The 18,022-nt window shown below is 41.3% G+C and overlaps 1 long non-coding RNA gene across 1 annotated transcript; it reads right to left on the bottom strand.

The window, feature by feature from the left end:
• Positions 1-611: 611 nt before the first annotated feature.
• Positions 612-16,379, bottom strand: LOC103690391 (uncharacterized). The gene is made up of 3 exons (XR_591490.3): positions 6,100-16,379; positions 4,546-5,688; positions 612-4,047 (listed from the first exon to the last, which is right to left on the bottom strand). It is a non-coding gene; the product is annotated as an uncharacterized LOC103690391 (long non-coding RNA).
• Between the last annotated feature and the right edge of the window lie 1,643 nt (positions 16,380-18,022).

The following is an 18,022-nucleotide window of genomic DNA, read 5'->3' as shown; positions in this document are numbered from 1 at the left end:
TGGCATTCAGAATGTTTTGAGCCACTCATTATGACTATCCCAAGGTACCACTAGTAGCCTGTCTGTGGCGTAGTACAAGATTCAGTAGCTAAGCAAAAGAGGAAATTAGCATTGTGGAATGTAGGATCTGTCCTGGTGGAGGTAGTGGCTGGGGTGAGACCAGAGAGCCTTGAGAAAAAGCTAGCAAGAGCTGGATCTTTTTAAAAGGGCAAAACTGGGGGCCAAAAGGATGTTTTACAAAAGTGGAAAGTGGAAAGGGGGGGCAACAATTTGATGTTCACTGCAAGGGAACAATGAGAATCGTGGGAGCTAAACTAAAAAGATCTTGGAATCTGAGTTCCACAACTTGCTCTCATGGAGGACAATAGGAAATCCTCTAGTTTCTGGAAACAAGAACGCCCTGCCCTACGTGTGTCTCCTGTCATAAGGCAGCACTTTTCTTCTCTTTTTTTTCTTTTTTTTTTTTTTTTTTTGGAGCTGGGGACCGAACCCAGGGCCTTTCAATTGCTAGGCAAGCGCTCTACCACTGAGCTAAATCCCCAACCCCAAAGCAGCACTTTTCAAATCACACCATGAGGTGTTTATACCTTAACTAGTTTTCCTTGATAATGGTTTTTATTTTTCATATTTTCTTTTGCAGCGTATGCTTAAAAGCCCTGGCTACCTAGACAGTGAGATGATAATTTCTGTTCAAATTTAAAGTTCATAAATAGTATGGCTATGCAGAAGATAACTCAGCTGGCAATGTGCTTTCACAGCAACATGCTCAACTGTTCTGAATTTTTCCAGGTTGTCCAAAAGATTTGAAAGAGTAAAGGATTTTTTTTAATACACAGTAAATACTTCTGAAATGGTGAATTAAAATGAAAAACAGATGACAAATTTATTCAACTTTTGGCTTCTGTAACATCAAACATTTTCTTCAAATGGTTTCATCAATGGACTGGTAACTTCTTAAACTGATTGACTCAAACCTGTCACTTATTTGATGCGTGGAAATTTATAAAATAGTCTCTCCTGTTTCCTCATGCGTTGACATTTCACATACCTCTTACAATAGACTAAAATAAAGCATCTTTGCCAAAACTTTCTCTAGGCTTTCATGTTTTCAGCAAAAAATAAACATAAAAACCAAAAATTATTTTATTCAATTAAAGAGACATTTACTACAGTTAAGTTGTTAATATTAAAAGATGGATAAAAGCAATCTGAATTTTGCTCAGAAAGAAAACTTTGAAAACGTCTTTCTGCTAACGAGACACACAAAGCACACGAACTTATTGTAAGGCAATGTTAAATCCCAGGACATCGACAAAGTTGGGAAGAAAGTAAGAGATTATTTCGAATTAATGTTTAATGAATGACTTTGTGCTATGAGAAACCTGGTGTTTTGCTCCCCATTTCTAGGTAATGTTATAATCTCAGAGAATGCACAGCGAAAACAAAAGAATTTACCTACATATGCTTTGCAGATAAGATCAGTATCCTTAGGTCTCAATCTGTACTTTCTAAAATACCATGAAGCCCATAAAGGGGTACTTGGCGTGAGAATACGTGTGTCCCTTGGCAGCCTGTGGGAATCTGCTAATGTTGAAAGCGCTATTGGCTGGGAAGGTTGAGGAAAAGGTAACAGTGTAAATTCTTTTCTTCACACAAAGAAAGCATGAGAGATCAAAACCAAAAATGAAATTTCTCCCCAAACTGCCCAGGGTTGAAAGTAGGAATCGAGTTGTCTACATATGTCATTATATATTTATTATATTTATTATGGACCTGGAGTGCAGCGCATCTTCAGAGCCATGGCCCATGCACATTCAAGCGTGCAATGGACTCTTCACAAAGATGACGTCATTTGGATACTGCCCTTGCTTGGAGAGGGAGAGACAGAGAATATCAATCTGAAGCCTAGATGCAGAGGGAGGGAGGGAGAATATTTATCTGAAAGCCTAGTGGGTGCTTCCACATGGAAAGCCACCGGGTGGCCGTGTCTTTTCTACAGGACGACTTCCTTTTCTTTCAACATAATACTTGTATTGGTTATGAGAATTTCACATAATGCACCCCAGCCAACTATGCTCACTTCCTAGTCCTCCCAGAACCACCCCATAACCCTGTGATCACACATCTCCCCCAAAAAGAAGAAGAAACAAATACAAATCCAGGGGTTGGGGATTTAGCTCAGTGGTAGAGCGCTTGCCTCGGAAGCGCAAGGCCCTGGGTTCAGTCCCCAGCTCCGGAAAAAAAAAAATACAAATCCAATATGTGTTGCCTGTGTGCTCACTGGAGCTTGTTCCTACTCCCAGTGGCCAGGTTCTTAAAGAAAACCGGTCCTTCCCCACCTGCATCTCCACCCGAAGCCATTGATGGTAGAGAGCTACACTTCAGAATCCCTATCAGAAATTTTAAGAGTTCCCTTCAGTGGCTTTCTGTCAAGGCTGTTGCTTCCTTTGGTGGGGGAGGTGCAGGAGGGGTTGCCAGAGAAGCCTTCTACATTTCTTATTCTCAACTATGAGTCTGTAGTCATCAATATGACTGTAAAAGAAGTTTCCTTGCCCTTTCCAGTCAACTGGAGCAAGGACTTCTATATGGTTTCTGGTGACATCACAGTCCGTGGACGTCCACCTAGCCTTTGGCCCCAGCATGTGCCGTGGACTTCAGCATGGTCTCCAGTGGAAGTACACAGCAAAGAACTCAACGCAGTCCTATACTGCGGCGTGGGCCATGGACACTCTCATAGCTACACAACGGTTACCAATCCAGAGTGACTTGCTAGAGAGGAAGTCCGAGGATACCACCTCCTGTCAACCTGTGACAGACACCAGCTGAGACAAAACAAAGGCTAGGAAACACCATCCCTGGAACAACTGGGCAGAAAGGGCCACATGGGGCCCCTGCCCCAGGTGACTGCTGATACTTAATCATGTAGAGGAAATTTAACATGACAAAGTACCAATGACAGCATCATATAAAATAGCTTTCTCAAAGAACTTCTGGCAATATCCAAAGATAAAAATTGCTATGTGACTAGACAGGCGCCTATGATCACAGCACTTGGGAGACAGAGGCATGAGAGCTGTGAGTTCCTGGGTGGCATAGCAGGCTTTAGGCCAAACTGCACTACATATCTCAAATATTAAAGTAAGTTACAACAATGAGATAGAAAGTTATAGAAGGAAACGAGAACCAATATTTCCTGTACAGGTCCTTCTATCCAACTTGTCTCCCACTGACTTCATTTTAGAAAGAAGCAGGCATTAAATTTTGATATTTTTATATTTGAAACATGGCACTGAGTGTGTGTGTGTGTGAGTGTGTGTGTGTGACTGTGTGTGAGTGTGTGAGTGTGTGTGAGTATGTGTGAGTATGTGTATGAGTGTGTGTGTATGTGTGTGTGACTGTGTGTGAGTGTGTGAGTATGTGTGAGTGTGTGTATGAGTGTGTGTGTAACTGTCTGTGTGAGTGTGTGTGTGTGTGTGTGTGTGTGTGTACACGAGTATCATGGCTGGTCTGGAACTATCTATTATAACAAAATACAATTAAGTGTACAAGTCTAAAGCAGCCTCACTTTCTCTCCAATAAGAAGTATAATCTATCCAAGTAGAAAGGTAAGAGAACAAGAGAGAGTAAATGAGAAGGATAGCCAAGCTAGAGGAAAAAAACAATTAAGATATATCTGTGTTTATGTTTTCCTCTTCCTACCCAAGTCATATTCCGGGTGTGTTAACTACTCAGAGCAGGAATCCTGGGATCACCGATCCTGGGATCACCGGTGTCAGATTGTTCCCCAGATCCTGTTAGAAACACAGCCGTTCTGAACGTGTGGTACGACAGCATCTTCTGAGGCAGTAGTGCAAAAGCATCTACAGGCTCTGGTACCCGCACTAGTCAATAGGATGGAGCGCTGAAAACGTATTTCAGATCTAGAAGTTAGGCCGTCCTCCATTCCCAGCCCGTGTCACTTCCTCGGGGAAAGGTGAAGCTCCTTCGTAGACATGAGTACTGAATCATCAGGAGTCTTCCTCTGTTCAGCACAGGCTGGTCACTGACCTACAGAAGACATGATCAGCACAGTGAAAATGTACTTTCCTACCAAATGCTGCCTGATGCATCTCTCTCTCCCTTTCTCTCATTACCTCCTCTTCTCCTTTTAATATATATTTCATCCATACTTCTGAGTAGCAATATGCTAGACACTATCAGATAATGAAGGTAAAAGGTGATGAAGCCAGGTCTTGGGCAACTAAAAGGAGTGAGGAATAAAGATACATTTTCATACTTTCCTTCCCCACCACGGTAAACACAGAATAGCATAATACCATATGCATAAAACACAGGCTCACCTATACGAAATCACAGGCATGCATGTGTGAGACTGTGTGTGTGAGGTGTGTATGCATATGTGTGTGAGTGTGTGTACATGTGTATGTGTGTGTATGTGCATGTGCGTGAGTGTGTGTGAGAGCATTGTGTTTGCATGTGAGAGCACACGCACATGCTCTGAGAGGCCTCCTTTAATCCCTGGGAGACAGCTCTTCTTCTACTTACCACACTCTTGCCTGGCACCCTTCCTGCATCTTCTGGTCTTTCATTTTGACAGGTTTTCAAGAGCTGAACATATGTGAGGCAACGAAAGCCCACTCAGAATGATGCAGACAGACGTTCCTTCCTGGATCAGGGTTAACAGTGGTAGGAGTTGGTAATCCACTCAAGAAGAGAAGGAAGGAAGCAAGCAACTGGTCGTTCCACAGACAGGAAGTTATAAAGCCATGGAAGGAACCAAGAACCACTATTTCCTGTAAGGGTCCTTCTATCCAACTTGTCTCCCACTGACTTCATTTTAGAAAGAAGCAGGCCTTAAAATTTGATATTTTGACATGTGAAACATGGCATTGAGTGTGTGTGAGCGTGTGTGTGTGTGTGTGTGTGTGTGTGTGTGTGTGTGTGTGTCTGTGGCTGACCTGGAACTAGCTATGTAGAGCAGGCTGGAATCAAAGATACGAACCCCCATACCCAAAAAGTTCACATTTTAAAAGAAACAATAACATTGTTCTTTGCGTTGTCACCTTTCATAACGCATTGCTTTAGGAACAACTTTAACGTCCTTTAAACATAAAGTCAATGTTTAAGTTTCCGATCTCATCTATTTTCTAGTAAAATGTAGATTTTTTTTTTGAATGAGTAATAATAAAACGAGCTTTCTAGATAGGACGCGGTGGGCAGGAAAACCTTCAGCCAGATAAGATTACTGTTCAAAGCTCTCCTTCACACCATCCCTGAAGTCCCCGCCTTCACATCTCTGACCACACCCCCATTTCATCAAGCCACTCCTCTCTGCTCTCCCATTGGAATTGCTTTTCTTCTATGCTGTATCTGGGGCGATTGGACAGAATTTTATAATCCAGCAATTAGAAATATAAGCGGGGGGGGGGGGATGCTGATTTAAAAAGAAGTCAAGAGATTCATTAAAAGAACCTGCCATTTCGTGACTATATATATATATCTTGCTCTAAAAACACGAACTTAACTTGTCCGGTGTTCGGATCAGCCCTGAGGAGCAGGAGGCACTGTCTCCAGAGGTCTGCATGAAGGCGTGGGGATCCATACCAGCTCTGCGTGCAAACGCTGAACTGCTCTCGCTGGCTGGGCAATATGTTTTCTAAAGGTGCAGAATCCACTTTGTTTCTGTCACTTGTCAGAATTAAGCATAAATAATGTAAAAACAAACAAACTGTGCCAGTACAAAATGTAGTATTTGTTTACAAGACACTTGCAGAATCTGACAGTGGCCCTCTGTTAACAATATTTAGGCCATAACCATATTGGCCAAATTTTACACACAAAGAAATCTGAAGCTTTGGATAATGTTAAATAGTTTTCCATTTCCCCTGTATCCAGTGTCTAATCTTAGATGTGATCAGACAGAGTAACTCGTTTTTTTAATAATCCCGTCACTCTAAAATCCAAAGTTAGGATGAATTAAGTGCCAACCATAGAGCAGGCTACCATTCTCTTCTTTCTCAGTTCTCTAGATTTGGGGACTTTTCCAGCAGTTGCAACACTCAAATATATTCTAAAGCAAACAGATTTAGCATCTCTTACCACAGAAAGACATTCAGAGGGGTCCGTTGTTATCATATGTCTCTGTAGCATCTAAACACCAAAAAAATTCTTTGAAATGCATATAGTTCAAGCTTTTTGCTGTACCTAGGATATTTCATTACATATAGCCCTGTGAGAAACATCTCCATAGATTAACATAATCCCGCCAACCATTGTTTGTAAACCAGTCTTCCCAGAGTTTCCCAGAGAAATCTCCCAAGTTGCTTCTTGCAGTCTCACTGACACCTGGTTAGAGATTTCATTTCAGTCAGTTTGATGGGTACCCAGTGTGTCCATGACCCCAGAAAGTAAAATACGCATCAGCCTGTTCATAGCCCACGATCTATCAGGGCCTCTGGTAACACTGCAACAAAAAAATGGCTTTCTTTGAAGACAGCATCCTAGGCAAAGTCACACTGCCTGGGTGTTTGTTTAAAATTTACCTAGTGACTCAGAACCCAGAACCAAATCCTTACAAATCAGAAAGGGGATCCTCGGCCTGCGGCTTTTGTCATGTGATCAGCTAACACATCACAAGATGCCCTATCTGTCAGGCTCATGTGTCACATTATATGGAGGATGAGAGATTTTCAAAATTCTCACTCCTGTTCTAAACTCACATAACTGCAAACCCATATCTTCCATGCCGAAGATCAATTCTGCATCACAGCGGCATAGGAAAGAGGCCCACTCTAAAAGCAGGGCACTGGGCCTCGGAAACTACCTGCTTTTGTTTTCAGTGTTCACGATGGCGTTAAGATACTGATTGTAAAGCAAACGTTTCATTTCTGAGGTTGGAGAACAGGTATCTGGCTCCTCTCAAGGGAACTTTGCATTCATGAACGCACACTCCGGATGCAAAGGAGGCTTTTCAGACAGCTGTAAGTGGTCTAACTTTTCCTTCTAGGGGGCTTTTCTTTATAGTACTTTAATCTCCAGTAAACAGCAAAAACACTGTATTCATTCTGGTAATATTATATTTTCTTTATATATATTTTTTCTTTTTTATTGGATATTTTATTTATTCACATTTCAAATGTTATCCCCTTCCCTGGTTTTCCCTTTAGAAACCCCTTATTTTGTCCTCCCTCCCCCTGTTTCTATGAGGGTACTTCCCCACCCACCTAACCACCCACATATATGCTCTAATAACTGGACTAGAGATTGCCAAGTAGGTTAAGCTGGCTAAGCAGGGAGTTCCAAGTATCTGCCTTCTATCTTCATTACTACTATTATTATTATTATTACTTTTATTGTTTTACAGTCCAGTAGTTAACTCACCTTCTGGTCTGCCCTCCCACTCTTCTTCATCCCATTCCTCCTCTCCTGTCTCCAAGAGGAGGTCCCTCCCCAAACCTCCCCACTCCCTGGGTTCTCAAGTCTCTCCAGGGTTAAGTGCTCACTGAGGCCAGACCAGGCAATCCTCTGCTGTATATGTGTCAGGGGCCTCAGACCAGCTGGCATATGCTGCCTAGTTGGTGGCTCAGTGTTTGAGAGATCTCGGGGGTCCAGGTTAGTTGAGACTGCTGGTCCTCCTATAGGGACTTCCTCCTCCTCAGCTTCTTCCAGCCTTTCTCTAATTCAACCATAGGTCCAGACTTTAGTCCAGTGGTTGGGTGTCAGTATCTGCTTCTGACTCAGTCATCTGCTTTTTGGGCCTCTCAGAGGACAGCCATGCTAGACTCCTTTCTGTATATGCATCAGTAATTGTGTCATGCCTTGGGGCCTCCCCTTAAGATGGATCTCAAGTTGGGCTGGTCACTGGACCTCCTTTTCCTCAGTCTCTTCTCCATTTTTGTCCCTGCAGTTCTGGGTCAGAGTTTTTGACTGTGGGATGGCAACCCCATCCTTCCACTTGAGCCCTGTCTTTCTACTGGAGGTGGACTCTCCAAGTTCCGTCTCCCCACTGTAGGGCATTTCATCTAAGGTCCCTCCCTTTGAGGCTTGAGAGTCTTTCACCTCCCAGGTGAGACCAGCTTTCACTGTGTGCCCATAGCTAGCCTGGAATTCTCAATATTGAGAAAACGACCTTAACTTCACACAGATCCACTTGCTTCTGTCTCCTGAGTGTTAAGATTAAACTGTGCCATATATATATATATATATATATATATATATATATATATGTATATATTCCATTTTTTAAAATTCACTTTACATGCTGGTCAGAGCCTGCTCCCTCCTCTCTTCCCAGTTCTACTCTTACAAATCCCTCCCCACTATGCACCCTGCTTCTCCTCCAAAAAGGGGAGCTTCCCGTGGGTACCACTCCACCCTGGGACATCTAATTTCAGGAGGTCTAGGTACATCCTCTCCCACTGAAGCCCAACCACGTAGTCCAAGAAGGAGGTGAAGGGATGCAATGGCAGGGAACAGAGACCGAGACACTCCGTATTCCACTTATCAGGGAACCCACAGGAAGGCCAAGTTGCACATTTGCTACAAATGTGTAGGGTGTCTAGATTGAGCTCCTGCGTGTTCCAGGATTGGTGGCTCGGTCCCTATGAGCCCCCATAGGCCCAGATTAGGTGACTCTATGAGTATACTTGTGGTGTGCTTAACCTCTTTGACTTGCACACTTCCATCTCTGTTCTTCTCCACTTCCTGAGCTCTGCCTGATGTTCGCCTGTGGGGTCTGCATCTGCCTACATCCATTGCTGAATGAAGCCTCTCAAGAGACAGTTATGCTAGGTTCCTGTCTGCAAGCATAGCAAAGCATCATTAATAGTGCCGGGGGCTGGTTCTCTCACATGGGGTGGGGCTCAGGTTGAGGCTGTCATGGGTAGGCCGTTCCCTCAATGTATGCTTCTTCTTCACCACTGCACATTTTGTACAGAAGACAAACTTTGGGTTGAGGGTTTTGTGGGTAGATTGATGCCCCTGCCGTCCTCTGGAAGTCCTGCCTGCCTACAGGAGGTGGCCACTTCAGTCTCTATATCCCCCTCTCTGTGAGAGGAATATAGACTCTCACAGACTCCCCATATTCTCTCCTGTCCTGGGTCCCCAGAGACGCCCTGTACCAATTCCCATTCTCACTTCTAATCCTCCTGTTCCCCTCCTCACTTCCTCTCCTTCCCAGTTCTCTCTTTCTATCCCCACCCCCTGACTATTTGGTTTTCCCTTCTGTATGAGATTCGTTCATCCTCCCTTGGAACCTTTTTATTATCTATTTTCTTTGAGTCTGGGGATTGTAGTCTGGTTGTCCTGCACTTTATGTCTAATATCTACTTATAAGTGAGTATATACCATAAGTGTCTTTCTGGTTCTGGGTTGCGTCACTCAGGATAGTATTCTCAGGCTCTATCCATTTGCCTAGAAAATTCATGATGTCTTTTTTCTAAATTGAGAATAGTATTTGATTCTGCAAATAAACCACATTTTCTTTATCCATTTTTAGGTTAAGGGGCATATATGATTTTCCAGTTTCTGGCCATTAAATGCTATCCACATAGATGAACAATTGTCCCTAGAGTATAGTGGGGTATCTTTTTGGTATATGCTCAAGAGTGTTACATCTAAGTCTTGAAGTAAAACTATTCCAAGTTTTCTAAGACACCACCAAATTGGTCTCCAAAGCGGTTGTACAACTTTGCACTCCTATCAGCAATGGAGGAGAGTTCCCCTTGCTCCACATCCTCACCAACATGTGCTGTCACTTGAGTGTTTTGATCTTAGCTATTCTGATGGGTGTAAAACGGAATCTGCATTCCATTTTGATTTGCATTTCCCGGATGAGTAAGTACTTTGAACATTTCTTTAAATGCTCTTCAGCCATTTGAGAGTCCTCTGTTGAGAATTCTCTGTGTAGCTCTGTGTCCATTTTAGGTTGTTTGGAATGTTGAGGTTTATTTTCTGGAGTCCTTTTAAATTTTGGATATTAGCCCTCTGTTGGATGTAGGATTGGCCAAGATCCTCTCCCAATTTTCAGGCTGCTGTTTAGTCCCATTGGCTGTGTCCTTTGCCTTACAGAAGCTTTTTAGTTTCATAAGGTTCCATTTATCAGTTGTTAACCTTAGAGCCTAGGCCATTCTGTTCAGGAAGTTGTCTCCTGTACCAATGAGGTCTGGAGATCAAGCTCAGAGCTTCATGCTAGCACGGCAAGCACTTGACCAACTTAATCATCTCTTCAGCGTGTTTTCAATTGATGGTTTACATTCCACAATTATTTTTAAACCACAGTTGCACTTCAATGAATGCAGGAGAATTTCTCTGAAATGTCCAGTTGCTGTATCCATGGTGATCTCAGGCTGACTTCTCTGAAATAACTTACAGAGAATGAAAGATGGTGGAAGGAAAGTTTGCAGGTTGCCCTTCCCTCTGCCAATGTTAAAGCCATATACAAGGTACTTAGAAAGACAGTTTGTTCTTTGTTAGGAAGAAGCATCTTTATCAGCATTAAGCTTTGTACATAGACTTAGCATAGTGCCTATGATTGAACATGTGCTTAATCAATACTATCAAACCAAGAAAATTGCCAGCATTCAAATTATTTCATTTCATCAGTCTCAGCATATGTGTGAAAGAAACTTAGACTTTTTAGACCACATATTATTGGAATTTTATTATTTCTAATGTGGAGCACTGAGAAAAAGAGGGGAAAGTCAAAGGGAAAGGGAGGAGGAGGCACAGAGGGGAAAGAGGAAAAGAAAAGAGGGAATAGAAAAGAAAGGAAAGGGAAGGGAAGAGAAAGGGAGGGAGGGGAAAGGAAAGAGGAAGAAAAGGGGCAGTAGAAGACAGGGAGAGATGAAGGGAATTAGATGGAAGGGTTGGGGAAGGAGGGGATAAGAGAAAGAGTAGATGAGGAAAAGAAAAGGGAGGAAGAAAGGAGGAGGAAAGGAAAAGGACATGGAGAAGATGTGCAGGGAGGGAATCAGATTGAGCTCTATTCTGCATCCCTGCAATCAGGTAAGGAAGTCTGTATGTACTGCAACGTTTCTTACCAGGAGTCAAGAGCATTTATACAGAAGAATGTTTTCAATAATCAAAGAGAAATTCTGGTAAATGTTTCACACCCAGAGTTAGGAAGGATTACAAAACTTCTCTCCCTGAAGCACAGACAGTGAATGCATAAAATGGCAATTTTGCAGGACATGTTAACAGGAGTCACTTCAGTGGATACATAACAATACATATATAGTTGCACTTAGAAACAAGAACATTTAGTCTAGCTTACTAGGCACAAACTGTACTCTTGTATTTGAAAGACTCAACTTGGAGAAAGAGAATAGAGCCAGCTCTGGAACTCTGTCCTGCTTTGTTCTCTCCTGAGAATTTTATTAATGTCATAGAGGAGGGAATTAGCCTCTACAAGATATTCACTCAGTGTAACTGTGTATATGAGTTCAGCACACCTGAATGATAAATACATTCTTACCTGATCCATTCACTCATTAAATGCGATTCAATGTACTGTTTAAGATGAGATTTCTTAGAGTTAAAAGTAGTTAAGTAAATTTATGCATAAATATAGAAACTGGCAAGTGTTAAAATTAAAAGGATAATTAAAAACAATGACTACCATAAAAAATGACAGAGGAAAGGGGGAAGATCTTTCTAAATAAATGGTCAGGAAAGATATGATATATCCAGACAAAATAACTTTTAGACATAACAGATGCATAAGCTTCAAGTCAAGGGAAACATGAACTCCATCAAGGCATTGAATAAAGTCAGGATGAAATAGAAGCAAAGACAATGGGGATCTTGGAGCACAGTTACTGATGGGGAGAGAATCAGGAGGATTCATCAGGTGTCACAGCACAAAGGGCCTTGTGGGTTATGACAAGGGTTAGATTGTATTCTATGTGTGATGTGGAAAATACCAAAAGAGTCAAGTCAGAAAAAGCTCACATGGTTTACTGTGGCTATTCAGTATAAAATAGATTTATGAGGAAACAATAAATAAAAAGAGCAATTAGGAACTTATCACAGTAGAGATAAACTCCATAGGAATCAAAATGATGATGGATGAGAACAAGGTGACGTCAGTGGAGGATGGATGGTGGGACAGTGGCGGATGGAGGGTGGGACAGTGGCGGATGGAGGGTGGCTAGCAGCAGATGGGCTCCAAAGCTCTTTTGGAGATGAGATTGACAAGTCCAGTTATCCATTTGCCCAGATGATGCTGAGGAAAGCAAGGGCAGAGATGGCCCACAGATGTCAGACCTGAGCTATGCAGGGTTTGAAGGGAAATCCTCTGGCTTTCAATTATGGGTATCTAAATGCACGGGTATGAGGCAAGCAACCAGTCACAAAGTAACTGGTCCTGATAGGGGCTCAAGGAGGGATTCTTGTGTCATATCCACAACTCTGAAATGGGCATGAGCTTGAAGAACATATTGGAATGCCATTGGTAAGGTCTGGCTCTTTGAAGGTTACCTTCTTATCATCATGTCTCAGTATCATCAGCTTGGGTTTTGAGAATTAGATAAGTAACTGCTGGGGTTGGGGACTTAGCTCAGTGGTAGAGTGCTTGCCTAGCAAGCGCAAGGCCCTGGGTTCGGTCCTCAGCTCCGAAAAAAAAAAAAAAAGACAAGATAAGTAACTGTTTTCTTTCTGTCTAGATTTAGAATCGATAGAAAATTAGGATGTAGATTCACACATACACACACACACACACACACACACACACACACAATGCAGAAAAGGATAATTAGACAAACAAGCTCAAAAGAAAGGCTGTTCCTTCCCTTTCCACCTACCATTCATTTGCTACTCTAACCTGGGTCACATTTGTCCATCTGTGATACTCCTTAAGAGGCCCAGAGTAGAAGAAGCAGAGGGAGAGGGCCCAGTGTGCCTGTTGTCTTGTGTCCTTTGGGAAGCAAATACTAGTGGAGAACAGACCCTGTCACTGAGAATTACTCATTCCCACTCTACATAGAATTGTGAATTTGGCATACTTTACTTTGTAGGGCTAATGCTGAACAAGAATAAAGATTCAAGCTAGAACACACCTTTAATCCCAGCACTCAGGACTCAGAGGCAGGTGGCTCTCTGAGAGTTCAAGGCCAGCCTGGTCTACAAAGTAAGTTCCAGGATAGCCAGGGGCTACACAGAGAAACCCTGTTTTGGCAAAACCAAAAAGAGGAGAGAAAAGAAGGGTGAAGGATCCCAATACTTAAGTCTTGTCTGATCACACATTCAAGCTATGTTTTAGTGTTGGGTGACTTCAGCACTACTAGAAACTGATTACACAATAAAATAAAAGAAAATGTTTTGGAAGTTAGGAAATGTGTAGACTTTATTAGCAAAAGGAATCATTTTGTTTAGTTGTATAGCCTTGGAAGGAAGAAGGAAGTCTCTTAGCCCTTTGACAGGTCTTTCACACTTCCAGGTCCTATTTTTCACATACAAGATGGCAGGGTATATATGGATACCTTACCTTTATTGTAATAGACAAACTTCTTTTCTGTAGCTGTCATCTGAGTTGGATTGAACCCTAGAGAAGATCTTGGTATATTGGCCTAAGTTCTCAGGATCTTTGTGAACATCTTAGGACCCAGTGAGGTCCAACATTATAGAGACCTCAGTCAACTGCCCATTTCTTAGTTACCAGGTAGATGTGTCTGAGGAATTAGACTGTTGCTTCTCTCTTGGTCAGGATATTGAGAGGAACAGAACCATGAATCATCTACAGTAAGCAAGAACAATCAGGGAGAAACAGAATATCCTACAAAGGACAAAAAAATAAGTTTTTTATGCATTTCATTGACAATGAAGACTAACAGAACAAAGTTTTATTTCATTCATTTCATTAGCTTTCTGGATACGTATAACACACATATGTGCTATTTGTTATCATTGATTTTCTTGTCTTGACATCTCTGACTGGTGGAGTACATTTTAATGTAAAGCCTTTTACTATCCTACAGAAATAGGAAGATGCAGAATGCTTTGAGGAGACAAGCAAACAGTGCAGGGTAAGAACCTACTGAACTCCAAGGCTCCTGGCTTGAAAGGGTCTTGTTTCCTTCAGATGTTGCCTTGACCCTGGGCTGAATTTCCTGTAGCCCAGAGCATTGTTTAGCAAGTAAGTCATTCCTCCGGATGCTATGTCAGTGTTGTCTTTCCATGCTACCTTTTAGAAAGTAAGCAACGTGTGGAAGCAGGTCAGGTATTTGCAGTTACTCATGAGTCATCTGCTCTCACATAATTTAATATCCACGGAGCTTTGCTATTTATGGCGCATGTTGAAAGGAGTCGACATATGTAGACATCTTCACTCTGTACTTTATACTCTTCTTGAATACAAAGATGTAAATTTTGTCACCGTTTATGAAACCTGCTAAAAAATCTTGCTATTAATTCATGTGAATGAGTTTTCCTCTAAAATTTTAATTAAAATGGGAGTGCTTTGCACACTTCAATCCGTAATGCACTACATGTATATTTTGTTTCATTCTGTCTGATCATTGGCTAACAAGACATTTACTTATGTTTTCTCATGCCTGAAAAATTCCATCACACCAACCCTTTGTGTTAAAAACTAAATGGTACACATTTCTTACTAGGAATAGTGTCCCTTTCGCACTCCTGTGTACAGTAATGAGCGTTTTAAGAAAAGAAGATTGTAGATCTGTATAGGCGACTAGGGCTTCTAGTCTAAACAATGGGGAGGGGACACAAAGGAGAAAAATCAGCATTACTTGAAAACCAGTGAAGTATAAATATGTACTTTTCAAGTCAAAACTGTGGGTAAGTATTGATATTTGGGCTGAAGAGGTGTATAGACAGACTTTACAGATAAACCAAATTCAGTTCTCAGTATCCAAGTTGGGCAGCTGAAATTGTTTCTAATACTAACTGCAGGGGATTCTATGCCTCTGGCCTTCTGCGGGGCACTGTAATCATATGTACACACCCACATGCACACTCGCATCTACACATAATTAAAAACAAAATGTCTTATGAAAAAGAAAAATTTGATATTCAAGACAGACTACTTTAGGCCTTGGTTATGATTAAGGAATTCTTTGTCAACCCCATCTTTTTCTAGAATAATACAGCTAATTCAAAAGATGACCATATATTTTGAAATTGTCTATTCTAATATTATTCTATTCTACTGCAGATATTTAATGGTCTAGATTTTTCCTTATCTAGAAAGACAGAGGAAACATATAATACTGTTATATTCTTTAGAATATTATTGTAAAAGGGAATGGAGTCAATAAGTCCTGCCCTTTGTTCTTCTGAAACCTTGTCTAGGTAGGTCCCTTTGAGCTGTCATTTTTGTTATTATAAACAAATATAATGCTATATAGTCTTTCATATAATTTTATATAATTTTAAATGCGATTGCAAAGTTGTTAATGGTTGGAAGGTATTAGAAGGGAAAAAAATAAAGATTTTTCTGTACTAATTTTTCAAAACAGAAGTGCACATTTTGCTGAAGGAATGAAAGAGAAACGTTTGATCAACTGACACTCAGAAATCATCCCTAAGCAATCTGTTAGAATTTCTCTCCCTTTGCAATGTTTTCTGTTCTGTGTTATCAAGAACTATGAATCATAATTTCTGGCAGCTAAAATCAAAGGGGGTGAGAGTCTATTAGCATCCTAAAAATATGCATGCCCTAATGCTCTCTTAAAATATGTCTGCTCAGAGATGGTGTGGGCTTCTCAGCCAAGCAAGATGACATTAACTAAGACCCTGGCATGAAGATTTGCTTATTTTAGTTTGCTTAACAATGTAAACCATAGCACAAAAATATTGCTACTCTGTGGCACATAAGTTCTCCTCTCACACTTTGACCCACTGCTTGTTAATATTACATGATAAATGATCAAATCACTTGTGATCACTAATTATTTTGATCATTCACTTACGAAGACAAACTAAAACCGTTTTAGAATTAGTCCTTTTTCAGAGAGCGTGCCTTCTTTCTGTCATAAAGGAACCTGGTTTAAATCACTTAGATAGAACCAGGAGTGAGAACAATTAATAATTTAAATCAAGACAGCGTAATATGTCTACATAAGTAGCTGATAAATTTCTGGAAAGCTCAAAAGTGATGCTAATGTTTCTCACATCCAGCAAGCCATGAGCAAATCTGACTTTATTTGCCTTGTCGTCCGGAAGGTTTACTACAGGAGTCCGGAAGAATTTTCTAAACCTTACCAATATCTGACACAGTGTTTTGTTGACCCTGGTTACAGGAAAGGGAACACAGAGATCAGATCTAAGCCAAAAGAGGACACATGTTACACCTTTCAGGCAAAGGCCGAATACCTCCATGGGAAAGGAAAAGCAGTGACTGTTGTTTCTTCTGCTGCACACTAAAGGCCGAGGGCTGTGGAACTGCATCTCCCACTGCATGCCACGGTGTTTTCTTATTAAATTGGAAAAAAGAAAAAACACAGAAAATTCATTAAAGGAACACTTTTACTTGTTTTACTTCACATGACTGGTGTATCTACAAGCCTCCCAAAAGTGAGGTGTGCCTTCCGCAGGCTAAAATGGATGTACTTGATGAATTGGTTGGAAAGTAGACTGAGATTTAGTTGACTGTGAGAGTGTTGCAGAAAATAACAAAGCACACAAAGGATGCTGAACACGACTCTGACGATCATGTGAAGGAAGAGGAGGACTGGGGAGGAAAGCCAGACTTCAAACAAGGCTTGGAGAATACACCTCATTAACAGTTGAGGAAACGGGAAAAAAATCGTGAGTGACAACAAAAAGCCTTAGTGTTACTTTCTGCCAAGAAACCAAACTTAATTTTATTCCATTAGCCCACCATTATCCAAAGATGTTTCCTGAAACACGAAATTCAATTATGGGATTATTAATATATTCCAAATGTATTTTATGTGAGTACATATATTGCACATAAAAAAATAATTTTATATCCAAAAGATTGGAAACAGCTAGAGAAAGGCCTCAGTAGATAAAGCACTTGCCAACAAGCATAAGATCAAACCACATCTCCAGAACCCATGGAAAGGGCAGGCATAACTGGCCATTACTGAAATCTCAGCAGTCCTGGGGTTAAAAAAGGGATTCTGCCCCCAAAGGCAGATTAGCTACAGAGACCAGCTGGAATCATTCTAGGTTCAGAGAGAAGAGCCTGCCTCGGTAAATGAAGTGGAGAGTGATTGAGGGACAGACCTGACATCAACTCCATTTGTTTGTACACATGCATGCAAGCATGCACATGGAGGGAGAGAGAGAGAGAGAGAGAGAGAGAGAGAGAGAGAGAGAGAGAGAGAGAGAGAGATAGATATTGGAAGCTAAACAGATGAACAGAGTAGCACACACTTTTAATTCAAATACTTCAGAGAATGAAACAATGAGACAGGATGATACATAGTGGGGGAGGGTATTCTCACCGTCAGAAGTTACACTGAGATTTAAACCAATTATCCTTCATGTAAGATACGGGAAAAATATTAAAGAGAATTAATTGTTTTCTTCTAATCTTTTTATAAATGCCCCATTTTCTACATAATAACATAAATACATTATTCTTCCTAAATAATATATTTATTCAGAGAGGGAGAGGGGGAGAGAGAGAGAGAGAGAGGGAGAGGGAGAGAGAGAGATTGCTGAAAGTGTCACTCCTTCCATGCATGAGGGCCCATCTCTCAGCACCACAGCACTGTCTGTTAAAATACCAGCTAGCATTCACCAGATTTATTCAAGCAATCATGAGCGTGACTGCCAAAACATGAACTAGCAGATCAGGAGCATCTAACGTAGACTGGGATAGGACCACAAAAGATCCCTCAACTTACACACAGAGGACTACAAACAGTACAAACAACCAGGGGATCCTGGATGCAGGAGAGACCATCTTCCCCAGGGGCCTGCATACCCATTCCCCAGCTGCTTATTCAATCCAAAATGGTCAGTTCTAAAAACATATATACGAGTAACATTGTATGGATTGAGCAGTATGTAATTATGTATTTAGAAACAG

Source organism: Rattus norvegicus, chromosome 3 (genome assembly GCF_036323735.1).
Source record: "Rattus norvegicus strain BN/NHsdMcwi chromosome 3, GRCr8, whole genome shotgun sequence".
In the NCBI taxonomy this organism is placed as follows: domain Eukaryota; kingdom Metazoa; phylum Chordata; class Mammalia; order Rodentia; family Muridae; genus Rattus; species Rattus norvegicus.
This window is presented reverse-complemented; position numbering and strand designations above follow the sequence as displayed.